Genomic DNA, 24,710 nt, shown 5'->3' with positions numbered 1-24,710 from the left:
CTTACTGGGGAATTCCCATATTGTTTTGATGTCTTGGGAATATAGGGCTAAAAAACAGTAATGTTTTAGTCCAATCAGTCTTTAACTTTATGTTTTGTTTTCTGTTTTCTTAAAATTAACTAATAAAACATAATAATGAACTTGTGTCCACAAGTGCAAAAAACAAAAAATATATAAAATATGAGTGTGTTTTCATAAATACTTTTCAAATAACACAGCTATCATCAAATGCAGCAGGCTGATATGTTACATACCCTTAATGTAACAGGAAAACGACTATAGGTTTGTGTACAGTGCTCAACTGAGAGGAAACCTTTATGAAAAATAAAACGATAAAAAAGGGACTTATAAATAAGTCAGTATGAATACTGAGTATTCGTGATGCATTATAGCTGTGGTTGAATGAGCAAACATAGCTATACAAACAAAGCAATTAAGCTACACTCGTTTCAGAACTAGAATGACACAACGTTTTTTACAATTCCTTAATAATTATATATATCACATTTAGAAAGCGTCACATACGCCGCAATGCACGGTGGCTTATTTGTGTGCCAAGTCTCCACAGTCTTGACCTGCTCCTCGAGGTTCCAGTGTCTTTTAGCCTTTTCTCTTTTCAGTCTCTTCCTCTCTCCACCACCTTTCCTTTTCTTTTGTCAATCGATCAACTGAAAAAAATACTGTTGGCTTGCCAGTTCGGTGTGGTTCAGAGAGACCGCAGGCGCGCATTATGTGTGCGTTTGGTGCGTATTCAGGAGAGGAGAGCATGCTGTCTTTGAGCATGAGAGTCGGGACGAATGTGCGAGTTCTGAGTTTTCCGTCCACTTACTGTAGCTTATTATCACTCGGCATGAGTTATTTTTTTACTGCAGGCCAAAATGACCCCAGCAACATGCTTTTCCTGTTATTACATATCTAAGTAGTTGTGAATGGATGAATACGGGCTTACATTAGCATGAAATGATACTATATTCCTGCTTAGCAGACATTTCTTCTAAGCCTGGATTTGTGGTGATATGCCCTTGACACTAGATGGCACTAATGCTCCACTCCACTAACTAGCTAGTTTACAGCATCTTTTGATAAATACAGAAGAATGAAACAGCGCACTGTGTAAAAGAAAAGTTGCGTGATGAATTATCCTAAGACTGTTTTATCAATTTGCTGGTAATCCCCTTCTGTTTACTGTCATCTGTTTTCCACCAGTGGGGAAAACACTATTAAAGTAAATAACACTGTTGGCTTGTGTTGCATCTTGGCTGTGTTTCTTTTAAAATATTTGTGTGCCAAGTCGGCAGAGTCTTGCCAACAGTTGCCACCAACACAAAACCCACAAGACTTTCCATTGCTGATACAAAATTGCAATCAAGTTACGTCCCTGGGGAAAAGTCAGGATGCAGGCATCTCAGATTGTGATGTTCTGTGGATGGATATATATGAAAAAAAGGAGAAGGTTGTGCTGCCTGCCAGGATGTGAAGCCAGGAGCATAAAAGAGGGAAAAGTGGAAAATTAAGTGGTGCCGATTGCCAGAATGCTCACATGACTGTAACATATGGGAGCAATGGTGAGGACGGTTTCTCGAGGCACGATCCAGCAAATGCACCGACATGTGACACTCAATTACAGTATCACACAGATCTTTGGTGTTTTTCTTCTTTACTTTTCTGGCAACCCCAAAACCATGTAAACAACCCAGTCAGCACACTGAAGGTCAAATATGATAATCAAACAATTACAGTGCGCTTCAGGGCTGTGATTAAAACGAGGGAAATATCTGCCTTGGACCATCTGAAAACTTACTTTGAAAAAAGAAAAGTCCTTACTTACAAAGAAGAAGATTTTGCAAGTAAAACAAAAGATCAGTAATCAGACAGAAAGGTTTCATGACAGGAGTCAGAGATAACCAATGTTTCTAACAGCTCAAAAATCCAATGCAGCTTTGTGAAGTTGCCTTCTTTGTTCTATGTTTTAATGCTTTAAATAAACCATCTCTTTAAAAAAAAAAAACCTTTAAAAGCAATGTTATAAACGACCAAAGACCAGCTAGGACTTGTAATTTAAGATTATTGCTTTCTTATTTAAAGAAAAGACCAAGCAAATGCAGTAAAAGGTCGAGGCCACGTTAAGCAGTATCAAAGATGACTAAACCAGGTGAGCACAATCTACATATAAAACTACAGATTCATAATTATGGTAAATGGAGCAGAGAGAACTCAAAGAGTAACTTTACAACAAAACTTTGTTGGAAAGCTTATTATGGCCAACTAATTAAACATTATTAGTGGCCGATATATAGCAGTGCAGCAATGTCTTCAAAGCACACAATTCTTTCCCTAAACACGATACACAATTAAATGACTTCATCTGTGCAAACTGTGTGGATGCAATGCTGAAAAAGTTATGCGCTGCTTGTTTTTTCAGCAGTCAACAATTTGATGTTTGAAAACAGAGCTCCTCGAGCACTTAGATTGGCTAAGACCGGTGCGATTTTGGGCTACTCAACATGACAGATCAAACAGATTAAAGAATTGTTACGATATCTCTGGTTCTGGCTTCAACCTGGTGAAACTACATCCAGCGAGGGAGGTTAAATGTAGAGTATTCACTATAGTGAAAGATATCCTCTGACAATAATCAGACAGTATCTGAAATTTGGGATAAACAAATGGGACTGCTAATACTGAAATTCCTCTGCTGAATTCACTTCACTTACAAAGAGATGGTAACTCTCAGCTGCCTCAACAGATTTTCTATAGGATTGGTGTCTGGAGAGTGTGCACTCCATGAACTTAGTTTGCTTCTTCTTTGGCTACTTCTTAATTGCCCTCGCAATATGTTTTGGATCATTGTCATGGGAATACCTATCTATCACTTATCTTCAATGTCCTGGCTAAAGGAAGGAGGTTCTCATCCAGGATTTTACAGTGCATTTGCCCTGCAATGTGGTGAAGTTATCCAATACCCCTAGCAGAGAAACAGCCCCAAAGCATAATGTTTCCACTTCCGTGCTTAACTGTGGGGTTGGTGTTCTTTGGGTCATCCTCAGCATTCCTCTTTCTCCAAACATTGAGGTTCAAGTTGATGCCAAAGAGCTCAATTTAGTTTAATCTGACTACAGCGCTTTATCCCAAGCCTTCTCTGAGTTTATTCAGTATTTCTAGTTTTGGTTGTCTTAGTTAGTATTTGGTGCCGTTTATGACTTGGTCTCTCTGTGTCCTGTTTTTCTGGGTCTTGATATGACAGGTTGCCCTCCATTTGACCCAGGTTAACCATATTCCCTGCTTCATTCATAGCTGAAAAAAAAAAGGGAAAAATCTGACTTAAAATATTTTCTTTAAAGTGCTGACCTTTTTTTTCAATTTGTGTTAGAAGCAAGGAACAAAAATGCTGTACAATCTCATATAGAGTGAAACACCTGGTGACACTAAATGCAGTATGAAAAACATTTCATTTGGCATATTGACCAAAACAGACATACTGCCTTCATATTTTTGTGCTGGTTATGCAGTTAGCATAACATCAGTTATATGGTTCTCTGTGCTGTTCAGATAGGAAAAGATATAACAGGTGTACCATTTGAAATTTAGTTTATTTGATATCACACGTTTGGTTTTATGTTTCCCATAATTGTAGCTTGTTTCTGAAATGTTGTAATAAATTTCTTGTTGACACAATTTCTATTTTGCAGAGAATCAACAACGGCATGTTGAGAGCACATAATTTCATCAAATTTCTTTTGTAAACACAAAATATTTGAGTGACTGAAATCACTCGATTGTTCACTGCTTCCTTCAGCTTATGACATACACTCAGTGGTTGACTCTGTAACGAACAATGAATTTATATTTCAAACTCAGACACTCAGACACTCTTATGTTTATGCATTTCCTGACTGTAGCACTCTTACCCAAGCCGAGCCTGCAGCAAACATGGCATAAGGAAACAGCTCAGACTTTTTGTTCTCTTCCATGATGCTTGTTGCTGATTGTGTGAATCCCATTCTTTCATTGGTTTTCTCCCGACCTCTGACCTATTTTCACTCCCGAGCAAACAGAGGGGCATCTGGACGTAGCGTTCCCATCACGAGTTACTCAAACGCTGCTGTCTATATAGGTCAGCAAATGGCCTTCACTGTGACACGAACAAACCATAAACAGATCAAGAATGCATGAAAGTGTTGGTGTGCTTGTGTGTGTACGTGTCTGCCTGTGTGTGTGTGTGAAGCAGAGAAGTACAACTAACTGTAATTGCAGGGTTGTGTTCCATCTGTTTCCAGTGCCTTTTCATGCTTCATGCTTGTTTAGCCATTTATCTGGTTGTATAATTATTTATTTTTGACATGCATTACATTATGTTTAGGTTAATAAAGTCTTTTATATTAATGGATACCCCTGGAAGACATTGAGTTTATCCACCATGAGACACCAACATGAAATACAACATGAAAAACCTCTTACTGGTTGCTGAAACAAAAAGAAAAATAACTTGTGTTTGTTTCAAACTGTATTTAGATATTTTGACCACTTGGGGGCAGACAACCTTAAAAAAACTCAACAATTTTGAAAGACATTCTTAATTATCTATATTATACATTTCAAGCAGTAATAGGTTTTCATGTACATCTCATTCTTTTTTCAGAACAGTTAACTGATAATCCAGTCAAATTTGTATGTGGCTCTTGGTTTCTGTTCTTCATCCACAGTTTGAATCTTGCAGTGTGCAGCCATCTTGTGAGACCTTGAGCAGTTTCCAAGCAATTTGGCTTGTATCCTATTTAAATACATCCTAATATTCCAAAAAGAAAAAAGGAAAGAAGGAAAAAAAAGAGAGACAAAGGGAAGAAGGGAAAAATGGAGTGCAAGAGGGAAGGAAGGAATCTAGAGAAACAAGTAGTAGAAAGTAACACACTTTTAAAATATAATTTCCTAAGTACTTGATTTGATCTTCTCTCATACAGGAACGTAACTATATTGTGTAACTGGGAGTAATAGGAACTCTCACATTACAAATATAATTAAATTCTGGGGTAATATCAATGTTTTGGGTTCACAGTGCTTCATATCACTATGATGCTATACATGTAAAGCACTCACTGGACCTTTAAAGCTGAAGCAAAGCATTGCAAAGAGGTCACTGACTGTGTATATTTGCGTCTGTCCTTACCTAATTCCACCCTGCGGTTTTACACTTAGTAGATTCTGTCGAATGTCATTTACGCAGCTTAATAAGTTTGGTTGGCCCATTGATCGGCCTCTAGAGGCGAACAACTGATGTCTCTCATGATTTTGCACTGCAGAGGAGATGCATTGGGTTTACGTAGTTTGACACAGATTTAGCGGGCAGCAGTGCCTCGAGGGGTGCAAGCATTGATGCTTGCATGCTTCAGTTAACATCAGCGAGTTCAGACTACCAAACTCTTCATGACCCCTGTGTAACACTCTAGATCCACCCAGCCATGGCTTATGGTGAAGCTCGAAGCTGGGTAAGCACAAGCACTTTACCATCCAGTGTTGGCTGTGAACACATCATATAACCACAAGTGACACAGAGCCTAAACTCAGTCTCACAGGTTTTGTAGTTGATATTTTCTGTGGATTTTACGTGTGTACAAACACAGTTAAATCAAAAGAATTAATCATGAATCTAATATTTGCTGTTTTTTTTCTCTCAGTAAAAAGCCACTAATAGTCTGAAACATACAATACATTTACTGTTGCTGTTTATCTGTCTGTCAGCAGGACTATGTAAAAACTGAAAGGGCAGTTGTCATTAAACCTAGTGGTAAAGTGGAGCACGATAAAGGAAGAATATATTACATTTTTTTCCTTTAGCAGATCCAGATTGGTGGGATGGTGCATGCGCACTCTCAGAGTGGGTTTACAGGTTTACATTACATTTCTACCATGCTGAACATTTGGCCCACCGCACATTTAAAAGACACTGGTTTGTATGAGAATAAAAATATTTTCAACACATGCACAAAAAAATAAAAAAAAATGTAAAAAAACGTAAAATCATAGTTTTTCAGCCTTAAAAAGGATTTAGCTGCATTAAAATAAAATATATTGTATAGTTTAAATGTCCATTTTGAATGTTTTAATTGTATTTTAACTCTAACTCAAGTCCATCCATGAAATCATATAAAGAAGCACCTGGGACTGTCAAGTGGTAAATTCTTTCATACTCTTTTCCCTTCTGGTCTCTATCAGAGACATTTGTCCTTATCTGCAGGTCTTCTCACCAGCCCCAGTTGTCAATGTCCTTTGTGGTATCAGGACTGACAGTGTGTTGACAGCGATCGATTTTAATGTCAGCAGCTTCACAGTATCAGGGAAAGTAACCTACTGAAGAGCCACTTGGTGGAGAGAGAATAGCTCTAATCTTGGAAATCACTGTGACACAGGTCGTGTCGCAGCCGCAGACCTTATTAACAACTGAATTTTGACTTGTTTGAGCATGTGCATAGCTGCTGCTAATGAGAATTTCTTAGTAAGCTTATAACAACAATGCACAAGACCAGGTCCCTGCATGCCTAAAATAATTTCAGTCAGTCACAACTCATGCAATTTTTTTTATCTGTGCTTTACTTGCTGGAACAAGTTAGAAAGTCTGCTGTGATAAACAAGCATAAGCTATAGGTTTTCAGTCAGTAAGCTGATAAATGTTTTTATATGCTTTAGATAGAAAAAACTGTGGGAAGTGCCACTTTTTAAGAAAGATTAGTGGACAGAATATTTTTAAATCAATTGTTTAATATTGATTATCTTGTTGTTACCCATTTAAAAACATATAATTATATTGCCATAAATTAAAAAAACAAACAAACATGAGACGTTCAGTTTCAATGGGATTACCTGTATAAGTAAAGGTTGAAAAAAATTAAAAAAATTCCAACATTTCTATGAATGTAACACAAACTGTGGTATTACAGTGGTAATCTATATAAAAGCAACAGTACAATAAAAATTATGATTCACTAAATTCTTCATCCTCCTGATGTTAAACCTCAGTGAGATCTAAAGAAAAACACTGTGTAGCAAATACCTTTATAATGTTTTCAGCAACCTAATCTTTTTTTTTTTTTTAAATTAGAGGTTTGCTAAATTAATAGCACAAAATTAGAACTAAACGTTCCTGGCAAAAATTCAGCAGGACACAAATGACAAGGGACAGACAGGAAGGTATTTTAACCAACTTAACTATAACCTCACAAAAACTTTTGCTGTTTTATTTTTAGGTTAGTAAAAAGCAGGCTCTCCAGTCATAGCTGGGAGAGGAGGAGGGTGTTCACTTTAGAAACCTCAGAATAACATCCCTGCTTTTTGCAGATGATGCGGTTCTTTTGGCTTCAACGTAGCATGACCGTCAGCATGCACATGGAGTGGTTTGCAGCCTAGTGTAAAATGGCTGGGGATGAGAGTCAGCACCTCCCAGTCTGAGGCCATGATTCTCTGATGCCCCAAGCAAGGGAGTTCAAGTGCCTTTACATCTTATTCATGTGATGTGATGTAGAGTGTGAGCTATACCTGCAGATTGGCGTGGCACCAGCAGTCCTGCAGGCATTGTACCAGAATACATAGCATCCTGTCACTGTGAGCCAACTTTATATAAGTATAAGATAATGGATGTGTGGATGATTGTTCTTCAGTGAAAGAGCTGCCATGATTAGTTAATTCAATCTATGATGAACCTTCAAAGATATAAATAACCTATTTAGAAAAATATCATCAAGAGCAGCTTTAAATATTATTTTTTTAAGTAGTAAAGCAAAGGCTTTTTATCCAAAGGGCTCTGGTTGGTTTGATGTTTAATGATATAAAATGATCATGACCATGAATACTAAATATTTTGTAGATGACAGTTTCTCACAAAAGAATCTAATATGGGAAAATCTGTATACTGATAATCACCCAACTTTAAGGATAGCTAGAGGATGGTGAAATGAAGAGATGTTAACTTTTGAGGTGAGTGTCAAGAATTAATTATATGCAAAGAATTTTTTGAACAATCAGGAATACACCCATTGAAGCAGCTTGAAGTCATGGCTTAGTTATGTCCTCCAAAGATGATGTTAACACTGATAAAAACAATTCTTTCTCCAAGTTATTGTTGCAAAGCAGTGACTGGATTGTAGAAACATGACCTGTAAAAATATTTTATGAATTACATTCCTTTTATACAACAAGGTCATCAAAATACAACAGTGCTGCAGAACTGTGTTTCCCTTAAGTAACATCATTTTTTGTATGCTGTATTTAAGATAAATCATCATCAAAATAAAAATATTTGAATAAAATATACAATATATATGCAATAAAATATGAATGCTACTATGCAGGAATATAGCCTTAAAACGGCATTTTTCCAAATTTTGTCAAATAGATTTTCTCACTCACATGACATTGTGATGTGGTGTTATACACAGCTGAATAACTAGTACTGTTAGGATTCATGTATCTGTAGTTTCCTTGTCCTGGGAATTGTTTTATGTTCTATGCAAATACAAGGATCTGACTTTGTGTGTGTGTGTGTGTGTGTGTGTGTGTGTGTGTGTGTGTGTGTGTGTGTGTGTGTGTGTGTGTGTGTGTGTGTGTGTGTGTCAGTAGGATGATCCCATATGCAGTTGAAAAAAACATAACTACACTAGATACAGCAGGGCTGTATCTGACACTACCATTTTTCTCATGAATATTATTTTGCATAATTAATCATTAAACTCTACTGAAAAGCTAAAATTTACAACATCTAAAATAAGTCTTTACGTTTCTCAAGTAAAAACAATATTATGTGACAACAATAAAGGCCAAATTATCCTTTATATACTCACAAAATGATTTTGAAGGAAATCTGTAAGTACAGTGCTTTTTGACAAGGTGCCAAATTGTGATGCTAGATGAGTGGATTTAGAGTATCTTTAAAACTGAGTGGTATTTCTAGTCGGCAGTGGTCAGTATATATCAAAAGTAGTCCAAAGAAGGAAGAGTGATGAACCACTAACAAGGTCATGGGTGGCCAAGGCTCACATGGGGCGCCAAGGCAGACCCGTGTCTGATCCGACAGACGAGCCACTCGAGTTTAGATTGCTGAAAAAAATAATGGTGGTGCACTGTGTACTCTGGCAAAAAGGTGCCAGAGTACACAGTGCATTGCAGTTTGGTGCATATGGGGCTGCACGGCCACAAGCTACTCAGATTACTGGTGCTAACCCTTCGTCCACCGCAGAAAACGGCAACATTGGCACATGAGCATGTTATTATTATGTGTGTTTCAGCTAAATAAAACAGTTTAGGCAACATTTTCAAGAGGTATTGACTTGTAATTTACAGCTGCACTCACTGAGAAAATCACACTTTTTATGCAGTATATTTGTGCAGCACCTTTAAGTGTTTTACATGTAAAGTACATGCACAATTCTGGTGAGAAAAGCCCCAAATCAGATGATCCCCTTTGCACAAGCACTTGGCAACAGTGAGAATTAAGACCTTACCTTTAGCAGGAAGAGACCTCCTGCTATGCTCAGGGAGGCGCAGTCACTTGCCAGTTGGGAAGTGAGGGGAAAGAGAAAACTGAAGAGACAAGAACAAAACAAAACTATAAGAGAGAGAAGACAAAAGTAAATGGCATTGTTATGGCCCGTCACAATAGTTCATTTAAACACAAAGGGTGTAAAGGAAAGGAAATACTGAGGGCATCATGAGAGGTCACACAACAGTCTGAGTATATAGCACCATCATCCCTCACATCTGAGGGATGTGAAATTAAGGGATGAGATTGATCAAAAAGGAGGATTTTAACCCTTAATCTTAAATATAGAGATGATGTCTGTCTCCTAAATCCAACATTCGAGCTGGTTCCACAGGAAAGGAGTCTGATAACCGAAAGCACTGTTTCTTAGCCTACTTGTGGAAGATTTTGGAACCCCAAATAAGCAACTGAGAGGAAAATGCACTGTTGTGTTGACACAATATTAAAAGGTCTACAAGAGATGATGGGGCCATTCATCTCAGATTTGTTAGGGGGAAGGTTTTTAAATTCAATTCTGGATTTAACATGGGCTCAGTGAAGGGAACTGAAGAGCTTTTATTACTAAAATCAGTAAATACATGAATATATTTTTCAGCTTCACTCTGAAACAAGATGTTCCTGAATTTAGCCCAATTGGATTGATAAAAGAAGAGACTGCATGACTGATTTTTGTCTGTGAGGAAGACTTCTCTCCCACACGCCATTCTCGCTTCCAGACTTCCAGTGGGAAGGAGTAAGGAGTTCATGATAATCTGAAGCCGCATGTGACTGCTGGTGGTCCAGTCTGCATAAGTTTATGTGTGCCTTTCCCCACTCATAGATTTAATTCCAGGATTATAACATAACCCTCAAAATTTCATCCACAAAAATCCTAGACTGGCAGTGGTTTGTTCAACTCTGGTTTCTGTTTCTCCACTATTTCTGCCCAAAGGTCATAGGGCTAAACAAGGACTGTTGTTGAGCAGGAGGCAGTGTAAGGACTGAAGAAGAACTGGACCATAGACTGGGTTACTCAGCAGCAGAAGCTTTGTACCAAGTCATAATTGCTGTGGCCCATGCTACAGACCTAGCAGCAGACTTCACTATTGGTGTTGCAACATTTTGCTGACAACACAACTCCCCAGTTTTTCAATCCTTTTACACATCTGATGATTTAGTAGGAGTTAGTGGTTACGTTAGAAGGCTTGACTTGCAAATTTTGAATAATATTTAAGAGTAACACATTATGTGAACTAACACTTGTGTTGCATGGTGCTAATGAACCGAAACCCAATTTTGGATCATTTTTAAGAACCGAGAGATTCACGTTTAAACAAAATGAAGAATAATCCCCCAAAACTGGTCTCCCAGAAGCATTTCCTGGTAAAGACATGTTTTGAGGTTGGTGGCAATGCATCATTCCTAAGCATCCTTGGATGAAAGTTGATGTACAGTCTTGGCTACTCGTTGGTTTTCCCTTTTGACTTTCTCCCCCTCCCCCTTGACAGATCACTGTCCGTATCCGGGCCAGGATTCTGAGTGGAGCACGCTCTCATGTTCCAGATATTAAATTACTCATGAAAAATTTGCTCGGCCTTCAGGCTCCACTGCAGCTTGCTCTGAAACTTCCACTTAGCCCCTGAAACATCTCGGAGTGCAGGCTTGTGTCACCTCTCCAAGGAAGGTCAATTTTTTCAATTTATAAACACCGCATTACAGGCCACTTCAGATTGCATTAGTGTCAGAGTTCTGCTCTTGTCACCTTTTGCTCCTCCATCCTGTCTTACTTCTCTTCCATGCGTTCGGACGGGTTTCCTAAAACAAGCAGTCTGAGAGGTTGAACATTGCATGATTCAGTAACAAGAAAAGGTCAGATCACTCACTTTGTGTGCACTTCGCTGTACCAGAAAGTTCCATCAAGCCATGTTCCATCAAGTTCCCCTTGAAGACATTTTAAAGACACAGATGCAGAGTTTGGAACAGTACTGCTAGAAACAGTTCATACAGACTTGGTATGAGTCAGCCTTATACTCACAACATTAGTCATAGGATTAGCACACTGCCACAATATTTTCTCTTTTTATTTATGCAGAACAATCACAATGAACAATATAATTATAGGCTGTCAATCAGCATTGTAACATAGCAATATAATTTGGAATATAATGCAACAATAAAGCTACTCATCCTCTGCAGACAGACATCGTTGCCTTTAGTTTTCACTAAGCTCTTATGTTTTCCATTTATTTTATTTTATTTTATTTTATTTAGTTTAGATTTATTTTGGTGAATAATGTGAAATGACTGTGATAACACTGTATTGTATTGATTTCCCTTATTTAATATCTACTCTTGCAGTGTCTCTCACCCTCTCTCTCTCATCCAGTCATGTCTCAGTGTTCTGTCCCCCTTACCTGTTTATTCCCATGTTCTTCTTCATGTTTTGTCCTTGTCTCCCCAGTCTCTCTTGTGTTCCCATGTTTGTTTATCCCCGTCCTGGTGTCAAGCTTGTGTGTCCTTGTCTGAATCTTGGTGTGAGTGCTTCTTACTGTTTTATTTTGTCAATCCCTCATCTCATGTACATTGTGTTCAGTTTTGCTTCCCTGTTTTGCTATGTGCTAATTTGTCCCTGATGTGTTCCCATGTGTTTCCACTTCCCTGATCATCCCTCAGTGTATATATTGTCTCTGTTTTCCCTGGTCCTTTTTCAGAGGGTCTGTTTACCCACTCCTGTGTCTCCATGCTCCTGTTCAGGTTTCCTAGTGTTTTCCCAGTTTTGGTTTTAATAATTAATTCCTCATTCAGTTTGGTTTTCTTATCTTTGTACTGTTTGCCAATCAGCCAAGCCAATTTTGACAATCTGTTGTGTTTCTTAAGGAAATAATTCATCAGATCAACCTAAAGGAGTAATATTTGTTAAGATATATTTAACTTAGTGTATCAGCCAAATTGAAATGACTTAAGGACAGAAGAAATGTAGGAAGTCGTTGTAGGAGGGAAAAGAGATAAGACAGTTGACTCTGACTAGATGCAGTCATGAGTCATAATTGTGCAGGCAGACATCAAGACCAGTGACCAGTTTCCACTAAAAGAAAGACTGAGCCCAAAAAATAAGAGTAACATTCACAAGTAATCCTCTCAATATGTTCAACTGAAATCAGAATGTACAATAATTTCATTGCTGAAATTTTCTGAATATTTACTGAATGTTTTCTGTTATTCATAACATACTCCCTCCAGTTCAATTCATTCAGGTTTATTTATATAGTGCCAAATCACAACAGTTGCCTCAAGGCCTGTTATCCACCAAGGTAAAGGACCCTGTAATATTGTTGAAGAAAAACCTACAAGCAATGAGTAAGCACCATGTGACAATGGGAAAGAAAAACTCAGTTTTAAGAGGAAGAAGCCTCAGGCAGGGGCATCTGTTTGCTGCGACTGGTTGAAGAGAACGAGAAAAGAAATAAAGAAAAATAGAGCACAGAGAGACAGAGTTAGGGCGAAAAAGCCAAGAGAAAAAACAAAAAACAAATAAGTCATGCTTCATTCTAGACCGCTGAACTGGTATAATTTTATTAACACCTGCAGGTGCTGTTCTTGAATATGTTGAGCTGTCTAAAATTACATTCCATTTCCATTTATTTCTAACACTGTAACAGATCCATCACCAAAAAGAACATATAAACACTCTTCATACTGCAATAATTTGTCATATTTGGCTTTTTAAAAATAATTACAGCAATTCTGCTAAATATACACTGGTTTCCTTTACTTGGGTGCATATAAACTGGACTGGGCTAAAAACACCACAGCACTTTACAGGAAGGGCCAGAGTCGTCTCTATTTTTTGAGGCGACTGAGGTCCTTCAACATCTGCCAGAAAATGCTGAGGATTTTCTATGAGTCTGTTGTGGCCAGTGCGATCCTCTATGCTGTTGCATGCTGGGGGAGCAGGCTGAGGGTCACAGATGCCAACAGACTTAATAAACTAATCCGTAAGGCCAGCAATGTTGTGGGGATGGAGCTGGACTCCCTCAAGGTGGTGTCGGAGAGGCGGATGCTGTCCAAGATAAAGACAATGTTGGATAACACCTCCCACCCACTCCATGACATGCTGGTCAGTCACAGGAGCTCGTTCAGTGAGAGACTGAGATTACCGAAAAGCACCACTGAACGACACAGGAAATCATTCCTGCCTGTGGCCATCTCCCTGTACAACGCATCCACTTAACACACTGTTTGCTGCTACAGCTACACATGTTTCTTTTCCAACTATTTATTTATGAGTGACTTATGTATGTATGTATGTATATATATGTATATATTGTACTATTCTTAGTTAGTGTATTGTCTGTCTTGTCTTAATGTTGGTTTAAAATGGAGCACTGTAACAAAAAATAATTTCCCCCAGGGATCAATAAAGTATTCTGATTCTGATTCTGATAAGATGCAGATAAGGCAATGAGAAGCAGATGTAAAGACTTGTCTGACTTCAGAATTCAGGCATTCCCATATGGCAGCTCAAGGTCTCACAGTTGAGCTGTGCCTTCATGTATAGATCTCAGCAAAAAGGTGAAAATCCAGTCACCCGTGATTATTACCAGCTCACTCATGAAATCACAAACCACGGGGCAGTGAGTGAGTAGAGATGGTTTGAGATCAGGAGCAGTTTTCTATCAGACTGAGTTTGACCTGAATGCATAAAGTGTAATCAGATAGAAATGCTATTTATGTTGCACATTTCATTTCATTTATCTTAAAATGATTTAAACTGAAAAACAGAAAAAGATATCCATAAACATGGGGGGACATACATTAGACACAATAAATATAAGCAAAATATACAACCTGAGGCAACAAAAAGCATCCATTAAATATGCAGCAAAGATACCACACATAACATCTGCTTTATTAATGCATAAGTGAGTGCAAAGAAAATTCAGATGATCCAGACCATGAAACAACCCCAACTTAAGCTAGGATTTAAAAGCTTAGTTCACAATGATGTATCTGTGGGTGTGGGTGTTTTTTCTTGTGTCTGGAAACTATTTGCAAAGGCACATATAACTACAAGGCCCATTTGATGATGGCCAGGTTCCCTATCCCAATATTCCAGGAACATGGTGTATGAATCATTCATATCATATCTGTGTTTCTGCTGCATGACCACCGGCATCTAACATCCACATCCAGGAAAAAAAGCTTCCCTCAGAGTTTCTCACACTGGTGATATTGAGGTCATCATGAATTACATATGTGTGCAGATGATACAAGAACTTTGGTAGGGGCATTATAATTCATTTAAACATTGTGAAATACCAACACGCAATTCCTGTGCAATCGGGCATTTCTCATTTCCCTTTGTGGGGTTTCCACATCCCAGACTAGTAATGTTACATGTCCTAAATTTATTCATACTTAAATAGAATTTTGCAAACACATTGCTTCTTATTGAATTTTCAGATATCACAAGTGTTAAAAAATGCTTTTTATCCACATTTGGTGTTGACTACTTTAAATCAGAATCAGAAAGGGTTTTATTGCCAAATGTTGAGCAGGTTTACAACATTAGGAAATTGCTGCGGTACTTAGTACAAACATACTGTCAGACAATGCTTAAATAAACCTAAAAATAAAAATTAAAAGTACTAAGTAGATAAGCTAAGCTAAGAAATGGCACTAGCTCTCACAAATACCAAATAACTGTTAACTCTGCTGTTGTGCAAAAGAAAAAAAAGTGTGTATTTTGGCTTGAAAAAAGATTTAAAAAAAATATTTCAAGGTAACCTTTTACCAGCATTATATCTTTTAAATACTTAAAAAACCTTATTTTTAATACAATATTGCAGAAAAGACAATTTAACATTACTGACATGACCTAGAAACTGACATTCACATTTATATTTTAATGTGAAAATACTGTGCATGTGATCATTTCTGTAATGTTGGACATATTACATTTTTGGTACATGTGTATATTGTTTAATAGACGTAATCAGCATGTGTAACAATGCAAAGCCATTCTTTTGCTGAATTGCTCTTTTATTGTATTGCATTTAGCCAACCCAACAGATCAATATGATGGTGCTTTTTATGCTTTGCTTATGCTCTCGATCTGTATGTGTTCCATAATGACGGACGAAATGTACATTTGTTTACATGCCTACTTAACGGGTCAGTTCATCAACTTGTCTTTTAAAGCAACCATTGTTAGACAGCTAAGCTGACTGAAGCCTGAATATATACCAGCTTGCCAGTATAATTTATGACCTAAAAGTCAAGCCAGATTAGACCTGATTGGATCACTGGTGCCATATGTGACCTACAATCTGTGCCCCCGCTTGCACTGCAGGGCGGGAGGGTCAGTGATCTCCCTGGGCAAAGGTTGCCATGGGAACAACCTCTGGATGTTGCGTTCTGCTCTTTGTAGCCCTCACACATCTTAGGGCAGAATTATCCAGGATTTCTTTACGTCAGGCCTGTATTCTTCTGCTCTATTTCCTCACTCTGCTCTGTACTTCAGCTCTCTCTGTTCCCTCTCCAAATACAGACGTTTACATGGAGTGGCATTGGGACACTTGCGTACATGCTTATACAACGCATAAATGTGTATGCCTAGACACTAATACACAGTGCAGCGCCACCACCCACATTTGAATACGTCACTGTTTGTACTTATTCTTCATATAACCAGGACATGTTTGTGTATTGGCTTGTTAAATCAAGTACATGTCCAATTTGTTGTAATCACATACATTTTAAATTGTATGTTGCTTTTTATAGACTTCATAAGCATTAAATATAATTCCTATATATTTGGCAAGTTAACTCTGTTGAACATCTGAGGATCCTTAAAGCCTCCAGACAAATTCTGGTCTGTGGTCAGCGATTTGTGCTAGACTGCAAAGAAAAATCTAGCCACAAGCTATTGGGTTTGGAAACCTACCACGTCTGTTCAAGCTGAAACTTTATGACTGACTGCATGAAAAGTTATGGCTGAATTCAGCATGATGATCTGCAGGGGAACTGTTCACCACTGAATTTGGAGTTGCTCCGGGCCAACCTTAAAAGACAGCGATCATTGTTTATAGCATGAATTGAATAACAGTTTGCGAAATAGAATAATTTACCTCGAGCACTGACCTGCTACCACAGGCAGCAGGACAGTCCCTCATAGCCTGTTATAGTGGTCGTTAGGTAAAAACTATAAAATGAAACAGGATAAGGGGACCAGAGAAATGATCCTTGAGTGAAATAAGCTTAATTTCTTATGTCTACTGAGATAAAATCAGAAGAAAATAAAACAGAAGCAGGAAAAATGATCTTGCTGCAAAGTCATTATATTGCAGAGAACACAGGAGAAAATATAATTGGGTCCCCCAGGAGATTCTGAGTTTCCCTCCTTCCTCTTAGGGTCTAGGTTAAATACAAAGGAAATACAGTAAAGAGGTAATATCCCTCAGAGCAGCAACCAAGTTAAATTAACCATTTTTATGTTTTCCGACAGGAAAAGCATCTATATCTAGATCCCCATGAAGTCATTACATGACTGTAGAACTTTTATTAGATATTCATTGAACTGTGCAAGTGTGAAAACCTACATTCGCCTTAGGAGGTCAGTCAGTTGTGTGAAATCACTAATGCGACATGGCCTAAAAAAGTACAGATATAAGGTATAAGATATAATGCTTTTAACTTAAATTTAGTCAAAAATAGTATTACAAAAGCTAATAAAGACATTTATGTTACTACTGTGATAAACTGAACTGCTACATTACTCTGGACAGTTGGTAAAACTTTTAATGTGACCCTAATAACTCGGGACGATCCCGATAATCATACAAAATGCTGGATATTTCCTCATAAAGACACAAGATGATGTGTAAGTATATACATCTCCTCTATTTATGCCGATTTACATACCAGGTTACCATAATCATGCAGCATGTAAACACCACTTTGAATTAAAAAAAAAAAAAAAGTTAAAACTCACTATTCAGTCACTATGATTAATAAAGTTCTAGCTTCACCTGTATGTAACTATATAGCTTTCTGTGCAAGTGAAAAAAACAGCTCGTTTTTCGGTGCATGGAGATAAAACAGATTACAGGCTCTGTGTGCCATGAGAGAGGGCTTCTGCAATAAAAATGCGGCCAGAACACAAGAAGAAATCAAGCGTCTGCCCTCAGTTGCCTTTTTTTAAATACAAACTTTCGGAATATCTGTATGACTGAAGTAATAAAATACTTTACATTCCAAAATGATAAAATTAATCCATATATAGTAAATATGTTACAGCGTCTCACTGTACATTATGTCATTAGTAGAGCTCGAAACAGCACATATTACCTCAAATTTGTCATAAATTATTTTTGATGATTTTTCAGTTTTTTTTCTGATTTACATCACTCGGTTGCTGTCATGCTATTGAGACGGTAAACAACTAATATTTTATTTTCCTAATTAAAAAAGTTACTATTAATGATAATGGTGGTGCATCCATAACAGTAAAAAAATGCTAATTGTGTTGTAATGCTAATAAGAGTCAATGACCAAATATTTATCTTTTAAACTTCTTTCTAGAAATGATTCTTTGTAGAAATGTGAATATCATAATGTCTGCCTGCATATTTGTTCACATGCAGGAGCAAATATTCCTGCATTTGATATTCTAACTACAAGCTGATGTGAGGGAACCACTGCTTCTTGTAAGGATGTTATGGTAGTCCTAAAGAGACGAGAAAATTTGATACCGGGCCATTAACATGCAAAGAGCTGGAACATACCTTAGAGTTATTCGGGTAACGTCAGAGTTCAGAGACTTAGGAGAACACCAGTACTTTCTAATCCCACCCGGTTACTTATTTAAATGTTATTCACAGCAGATATGATCGGGAAATTCTGTTTGCCAAGCAGGTCAACACGGGTAGTGGTGGCTTTTAGAGGGCTTAACCATCAACTCTACACCAGTTCCAGTAAGCCATTTGAGCTGGGTCACGATGAAAGAGTCTGTCCCCACAAAAATGTCCAGAGTGACAGGGAAAGAAACAGGAATCCTCTTAGAAGCAATATCCTGTCGTGCACCTCCATCTGTTGTTCTGTGATGGCTGACAGTCTAGATGGAGAGAAAAGAGAAAAAGATAAGACATACAGTTGTCTGGTTTTTATTTAAGCTTGCTCAGCTTGCAACATCCAAAGTCAATAAAACATGCTATATAAATAATGTAGTTGTGTAAATGTCATTTATTACGGATACATATTTTTTACGTGTTGTGTGATAATTCCCATAACATATTCTCTCTGTTACATCATGCCACTCGTATGAGATAAATAAAACATATTATTTAGTGATTGAGACAACAACTACTAAAATGTACCCAGTACCACTTTTTTCAGATATTTTACAAATAGTCCCAAACCCCAAAGCATCAAGTTTAATACTAGTATATATTTATATATACATGTAATCTTGTATTTATTTAAAGCTATCTTGAAGACAAACAAATTGACTGTCTGTACACCAAGAGAAGTGAGCGAAAAAAGAAGGAACATTTTTGCTTCTTGACTTTTTCCTTCTTTACGCTATGAAAATTTAAAGGTGTTATATAGAAGTCACTCTAACTAGGCAACAGTGATACGACCGCTGTACACTAAAGAAGTTACCTTTATTGTTTATTTTTTAATTGAGACTTTATTTAAATATATTCCTAAGAACAATTTTAGTTTTTCCTTAAGAAAGAAAGCAGTTCATTTAATGGTGCAGATCTGCATGTGTATTCAGCTCTATATGCTGCTAATGGTCATTTCGAATAGTGTTTGAAGTCTGGACTCATCTGCAGTCAGACCTCGGCTATTTTTAGACAGTCCACAAAACAATGTCAAGTTAGTAGAAGTGAAGATATAAGTGAAAGTATGCATCCTTAAATTTAGGAAAACGTTCTAGTTTGTTTCCAATACAACAAAACTATCCACATTACAGGAGAATAACTACAACACACATGGACTCCAACTTAGTATGTGTTATGGGAAAAATAAAATCTTTAGTTCCGAAATGCAAACCACAGTGTCAACACACAGTCGCTGATTTATGTGAACGGTTCATATCAATTAGCAGAGAGCTTAGAGGGGACGTTAGCATCCAAAACCAAAGTCATGATTGATGACTGCCATTTTATCAAGGCATTCATTTCATCATGACTGTCAGCTGAATCACTTTTTACTGGGTCTCTGCTTTACAGCAATAGATCTAAGATTTATTATGATGATAAAAAGTGTTGTCTGCCCTCTGACAGGCGTACACCATTCAAGCACATTTCCATCTGACTATAAGCCAGTGGACCAACATAAACCAGACTTCAGCCTTCACTTCACCTCAAAACTCAACTCAGTTGTTGGAAATGGTGTGATTTGATTTTAAAAAGTTTAATAATAATAAAGAAAACCTTCTATCAGGTCCCGGCAGTATACTAGTGAAAGTTATACAGTTTCTGTAAAGTTCACTTAACGAGAAAGTAAATTAAACCCTGCCAAGGCTTTTGGTCTATTTAATTAAAGCTGGAGCAACTTAGCTGGATTGAATTAAATTTTTGGCAGGGGTAAACCAATGCGCTGGGAAGGTGGTGGCGGGTGGTAGGAGTGCAGTGGGGGGGGAGGAAAGATAAGCAATAAGACTATCTTTTGTTCGACTCCACTAAACAAATACTTTCTTTTCAAAACAACTACGGTATATTTAGATCCTCTGTGACTGTGTTATTTCTTCTTTTCTTTTTTTAACAAAACAACAAAAATTGTCTTCACTGCTCTGACAATTTAAAAAATAACATTTAAAATCCTGAACGATCCACATTAATTTTGGTTTCCCTGCTTGTCAGAGTTCATTCCAGCCAACTCTCCACCGCCTGGCCTTGTCTTAACTAAGGTTAATCCACATGCAAAAGGTCTCCCGAGATTAGAGGAGTTCGCAGCTTTTTCTCGGCACAGGGTCAGGGATCACACACCAACTTTTATGGAGAGCATTTTATTTCCTCGGTCCTTATCCAGCTGCTAACGCTGACTGGGTGCAGTACTTCCCTGTAAGCCCTTTAAGGCTCCAGGTGAAATCGATTCCAGTGCAGTGTGGCTGTTTTGAATGAACCTAAGCGCAAGTATGTAAATACGTACACTATAGCTCTTAACTATTACAGCGTAATATTTTGCACGATATTATACATTTTTATACTTTTATATAGATATTTTTTATTATAAGTCTAGTAAGAAGCACAGTCGGGGGGGGGGGGAGTACTTTTTAGCCGGAAAAAACATTTCACTGTGTGTTGTACTAGTTATAACTACATGTGACAAATAAATAAAGAATTGAATTGAATTGAATTAAATATTCCAAAGGATAAAATCAGCTTATGAATTGCAGAAACTCATTCTCACCCCCATGAAGTTTATTTCATTTTCACCAATGAAAAATAGCATGTCTTTAAACATTAACGGGTTCTGTGATAGGCTGAGGTCAAATGAAATTTAAGCTAAAAAATTTTCTTTGGTAAAAATATACAGTAAAATTAGATTATTATTATCATATGTCAACAAAACAAAGTCAATGACAATAATTGAAATTTGACTGAAAACGTGATTTAAAACTGAACTAATTGAACTTAAAACACAAATAACAAACAAATCTTTCTTTTTATTCCAGAGGTTGTTTGGATATTTAGTGTAAATAATCATGCAAGTGAGGTTTGAATTTCTGATTTCAAAAAATCTTGTTTTAAGACCATGAAACTTTTTTTTTTAATTTATGAGTCTAATTATCACAATAGCAAAATTTTATAACTGTAATTACAATAGAAGCTGCACTTTCAGGCAAGTGCGAAAAAAAAGGTTGAACTAGACTCAACTCACATTACTACCTTAGACACTTTTTTGGTATACATTTGCGGTGTATTCAATAACAAGGCATTTGTCAATGGTGTGAGCTTTTAAACTCTAGGTGGCAGTGTCGATGCAATGACGTTTCATATCATTGGAAAAGACATCCACTACTGCTGGCCAAAAATATAATATATTCTTTTGTTCTGTTATTCTGTATAAAATTATTTTTTCTATATTATGACCTTTAAAACATTTTAATTCCTTTAATCCCTTCCTTATAAATGTATACACAAAATATGAATGCCTGCATATTGTGTCTCTAAATCTGAGATCCCTCATATGAATATTATTTACATTCTCATCAATATACAAAATTATATTGAATTAATAAATATGAATATATTGTTCATAATCAGTATGTATATTTAATTTTAAAAAAATAGCACATAAAAAGCACCGTACATTTTGATGAATATAAGAAATTGCCAAAAAAGAAAAAATATATGAAATTTACAAATAAAAGTGAAATGTTCTCCTAGTTTTAAGTAAAATTAGAAAATTAAAATAAAATAAAAAAGTTAAACTTTTTTACTTAAAGTTCTGTTAATTATTTACTATAAATATAAATGCAACTGTTAATGTCATACAAAGGATGCTCAGAAATCTATATTTAAATTACAGTTTTTTACACTCTATATTAAATATTATTTAATCCTAGACTTTCTATTTCTATAACCGCATTGATAAAATATTTAATATTAAATGAAGAAAGGAATAGTTATTTGGTGATATTAAATATGTAACAAATGCCAAAAAAAGCACAATCACATAGAATAGAATAAAGTAAAATATTAGTGTTAAATTAAATCAGTGAATTCTATAGGAAATATATTAATAAATAAAAAATATGTTTATAATTCATACATATAATGTTAAGCAATGCCAAAATATCATTCTGATGAATATTTATTTGTTAAAAACACACAAATTGCCCGCACATAATATGTATTCAGTGGCTGCACCTTAGCAAGCTGAAGGAACTTCAAATTAATTTCTCAGTGCACCTTTTATGCATTGTTAAGAGAATAGTTGTACATAATTTGTTGCATATGAGTTATACTGTAGCTTTTATTTAATATCATCTGCTGTGGTCAGTGTTGTTTTAGCTGTAGCACTTGTATGTTGCGTTTTTGTGGATAACAAAGATGTAAACAACCATAAGAGTATTTCTGGCTAATGTTAAACCTCTCTGCTCTGCATTACAATATATTACAGACATTGTAGTCATCATAACATAGCGTGGAAGAGAGATCTCTGTGTAATATTAGAGAAGTATTAATATCATTCCTTCAACATCTTTCACTTCTTTCCTGGCTTAAGTCAATATTGAGCTTGTATGGAATTCATTATAAGGAAAAGCTGCTTTCTCGGTGCCTTGCCGTTGTGTTCCATCTGTTTTGTAGTCACCTGAACATGATCTGAAGTCAGCCAGTCAAGTGACCTGGAATCAATATAGTTGAGCTCAGTGGAGGCAAATAAATCAGCCTGGCTCATTTAACCCATGAGAGTCCTGCTGCATAGCTGCAGGATTGTGGAATGTAATAAAAAAAAAGGTATGTTTGATGACAAACAATTTATTATAAATTCTTGTTCCTCAGCCAGCTTTAGTAACTTCATACTTAGTATCTAGGACATATCCTCTTCATGCATGTTTACTTTCGACTGGAAATGTCATGAGGACATCTGCAAGACCGCTTTTGTTTGTCCTACAATGTTTGGTACTTTCTTTATACAAAGAGCAAATTAAAATTATACATTTTTTGCCTGGCTTTCTCTCTCTCTGAATGCATTTCAGTGTATATCATTATGTTGCTTTTAAAGCAAAGCGATCATTTTTTTTACTTTTCTGTCGTTTCTGCAGCTGTTTTAATATATCTGTCAGTCCCCATGCCTGTCATTGTGTCATATAAAACCAGTCTGTGTTTTAGTTTTTACACAGTACCTACAAAGACACTGGAATTTTTACTACCAACTCCTAGAACAGGAAATAAGTTTTATACTACTCTCAAGAAATTAAAAAACTGTAACTATATCTCACAAGATGCTCAATAAATTTTGACTTGGTGCCAACTATGACTGGCAACTCGGACCTGCTTGGCAAAGCGTAATCCCATTAAAACAGCAGAAAATTCATGAAAGTTGAAGGCAGTATGATTTTTGATACGTGTATTTATTTTATGTATAGCATTTTTATTGATAGATGGCAATGATTGCCAGGAACAGGGCTGCCAGATTCTGTTGTGCCAACTTAAATCAATTTAGTGCAAACACAGCTCAAAGTTAATAATTGTGGAAGATTAATTGTGTCATATTTTTGAAGTACTGAAACACTGAGCCAGCATCACATCAGCTGATTTTCTTTTTATGATGATTTACATCATCTGATTTTTAAATGATTGGAGTCACATTTTATTATACATATTTGACTCTTTGGCAAGTTTTTAAAAGACTACTGTATGTTCATATGACATGTTCAAATCAAATTATTAATTTTACATAAAGTATGAAAGTGATTAACACACACACACACACACACATATATTTTCCTTAACAAAGGGAGGGGAAGTAATATAAAGTTTTTAAAACACTGTTACTCAAATGGTACTACTCATAATTTGGATTATAATATGCTTGTATTACATCGTTACATTGATTAATATAAATAACACTTTTTCTTAAATCTGGAAACACAAAAAACGAACTATAATTGCACTCAATGCGAGCATTTGCTTGTAATTAAAATATTACTAATGCTTACACGGTGACTTAACATTATGAATCACTTTTCGCTGAAACCGCCTGAAGTACAAGGTTGTGGAAAAGTATACATTTGAACGCAATCAAACGTCTTGGAAAGAAAATATATTAATAAAGAGGACATGAAAATGTTAAACTTACTTCACATTTTTCTCTCCTGTTGGTCACCTGTTCCAGCGCCAGAAAGCTGCGGTGAAGCTGTTCTTACTTCCCTATAAGAGCCTCGAAGTGTACCCCAAATACATATTCAAGCCTGGACTGATAAAGCAAAAACGACTATTTCCACTTCGAGCAGCGAGGCAGTGAAAATAAGTTGCTCCATCTTTTATAAATGCCCCACAAAAACTTAATTATCGCTAGGTAAGGTACTGTGGACCGTCCTTCTGTCGATGACTGACAGCCGGGTAAATTGAAGTAGATTTGACGGGGATGAACAAACGTGTTGATGAGCGTTTACAATGACGAAACTACAAATTTGAATGTTTTAACCTTGATTATTTACATTGCTGTTTCTAGAGTATATAGC

The 24,710-nt window shown here is 36.5% G+C and overlaps 1 long non-coding RNA gene across 2 annotated transcripts; it reads right to left on the bottom strand.

Annotated features, from left to right (window-relative positions):
* Positions 1 to 6,804: 6,804 nt before the first annotated feature.
* Positions 6,805 to 24,461, bottom strand: LOC308402034. Of its 2 annotated transcripts, XR_013972672.1 has the most exons (5): positions 24,326 to 24,461; positions 18,292 to 18,620; positions 11,389 to 11,446; positions 9,489 to 9,567; positions 6,805 to 8,144 (listed from the first exon to the last, which is right to left on the bottom strand). It is a non-coding gene; the product is annotated as an uncharacterized lncRNA (long non-coding RNA). The 2 variants fall into 2 exon arrangements; XR_013972673.1 differs by lacking the exon at positions 6,805 to 8,144 and having other exon boundaries at positions 8,883 to 9,567.
* Between the last annotated feature and the right edge of the window lie 249 nt (positions 24,462 to 24,710).

This window comes from Rhamphochromis sp. 'chilingali' (genome assembly GCF_963969265.1).
Source record: "Rhamphochromis sp. 'chilingali' genome assembly, chromosome: 9".
Taxonomy (NCBI): Eukaryota; Metazoa; Chordata; class Actinopteri; order Cichliformes; family Cichlidae; genus Rhamphochromis; species Rhamphochromis sp. 'chilingali'.
This window is presented reverse-complemented; position numbering and strand designations above follow the sequence as displayed.